This window comes from Egretta garzetta, unplaced genomic scaffold, assembly GCF_000687185.1.
Source record: "Egretta garzetta isolate BGI_Z169 unplaced genomic scaffold, ASM68718v1 scaffold1146, whole genome shotgun sequence".
NCBI classification, from domain to species: Eukaryota; Metazoa; Chordata; class Aves; order Pelecaniformes; family Ardeidae; genus Egretta; species Egretta garzetta.
This window is the reverse complement of record NW_009259875.1, coordinates 33,415-35,293: the sequence shown is the minus strand read 5'-3', so window position 1 is coordinate 35,293 and position 1,879 is coordinate 33,415. Positions and strand designations below refer to the sequence as shown.

Here is a 1,879-nt window from a genome sequence, read left to right as displayed (position 1 = left end):
GCGCTGGGTGATGTGGCAGGGTGCCCGGGTGGGGGGGACACCCTGGTTTGGGAGTCTGGGGGGTGGTGGGGCATACGTCTCTCCGCACCGTCACCCAAAACCCTGGGCTGGGAGGGTGCCCAGGCACGTGGCGATGCCGGGGTGCCCGTGGCCGTGCAATGCCGGTGCCCAGGGGCAGGGTGGGGAAACCTCTGGGCAGGGCGGGAGAGGGTGAAATCTTCATCAGTCACGGGGAGCCGGGGCAGGATCCGGCCCAGCCGGTAGCGGGGGATTCTTGAGATGTGGTGGAGGAGCAGGCAGCGCCACGTGGGGAAGGTGCTGAGGCCGGAGCTCCCATGGGATGGGGGGACATGGTGGGAGACAGCCCCGGGAAGGGCCACAGCAGTGGTGCAGGATGCGGCCCAATGGGCTGCCAGGGAGCAACACCCACCCTGAGGCCCCCATCACCTTGGGCAAGGGCAAGAGGAGCCACCCCGGGGTGCTGGGGGGAAAGGGTCCTTCCTGGGGGTGTGGTTCTGTCCCCAAACCTGAGCCGTGCTGGACGGCGAGGCAGGCTGTGAGTGCAACCCCCCCAGTGTATCCCCCCTGGGGCCGATTTGGGTCCCCAGCACCGTGCAACCCCCAGGTCTGCAGCCTCCTCTGCCTGGGCTCTGGTGAGTCTGACGGAAAGGCGGTCCCTTGGTTTTCCCCATCCCCGGGGCTCCTGTGGAGCATCTCCTCCCTGGACACGTCCCAAGTTAGGATGGGGGACCCCAGTACCCCCCACGAGCCCTTTCTGGGTACAGAGCCACTGCTGTCCCTTGCAGGTCTCTCCGGCGGGCGCGTGGCATCCTTGGGGGAGGCAAGGGACGCTTGGGGACGGCTGTGTCCCCCTTCGAAGCCGGGGCTGGCTCCTGGGGCTGCCCCAGGCATCATGGCCAAGCTCACTGTGCCCATTTGGGGTGCTGCCAGGGGGGGAAACCATTCCCCCTTCCCTGGGGGCTGCTGCAGGACCTCAGGGAGTGTGGCCACAGGGGCTGAGCCCGGGGCACGATGGCAGGGCGTGTGGGGCAGGGCTGCTGCCCTTCCTGTTTACGAAGGGGGGTAATTAGGGCCGGGCGGGGAGCCGACGTCAGCAGAGGGGAGGCGAGGGCTGTCTGCGGGGTCCCCATGGCTCAGGGTGGTCTTGGGGAGCAGGGTGAGGGGTGTCTGTGGGATCCCCATGGGTCAGGGTGGCCCTGGGGAGCAGGGTGAGGCATATCTATTGGTCACAGTACCCTTGGGGAGCAGGATGAGGGGTGTCTGTGGGGTCCCTGTGGATCGGGGTGGCCCAGGGGAGCAGGGTGAGGGGTATCTACGGGGTCCCGATGGGTCAAGGTTCATGGTGGTGGTTTGGTGGCCATGGGAGTTCCCCAGTGCCACTGTCCCATGAGGGAGGTCCCATCCCATCCCATCCCATCCCATCCCATCCCAGGCCTTGTCCCCATTGCCAGCCCCACAGAGGCGGAGCACAGTCCTGCCCGCCCCTGGCCATGGGGCCTGGCCACCTGCCCCACAGCATTTAGGAGGGGCATCCTGAGCCTCAGCAGCACCAGTCCAGCCTCCTGCTCCTCTCGCCACCACTCAGCCCCCCAGGTAGGCACCTCGGGGCCCCAGGGACCGGACCCCCCTGCACGGCACTCATCTGGCCCCATGGCTGGGCTGCTCTGGCCCCACGCAGGTGGAGGCTGTGGGGCACTGGGCATCCCTCTGGGTGGGTTCCCTCGAGGAAGGGTGGGTTCATTGGGCATGGAGAGGGGCAGGGGAGGAAGGTGGGGGGTTATGGCTCTGTCCCTTAGCTCTGGGCATGTCTTTGTGTGCTGGTGAAGCGATGCTGTGCCCAAAGGTGGGCTGGGCTGCG

The 1,879-nt window shown here is 67.4% G+C and overlaps 1 protein-coding gene across 1 annotated transcript in view; it reads left to right on the top strand.

Moving 5' to 3' along the window:
* ALDH3B1 (aldehyde dehydrogenase 3 family member B1) overlaps window positions 1–1,879 on the top strand; it is a 24,425-nt gene that overhangs the window by 3,387 nt on the left and 19,159 nt on the right. The window lies entirely within an intron of this gene.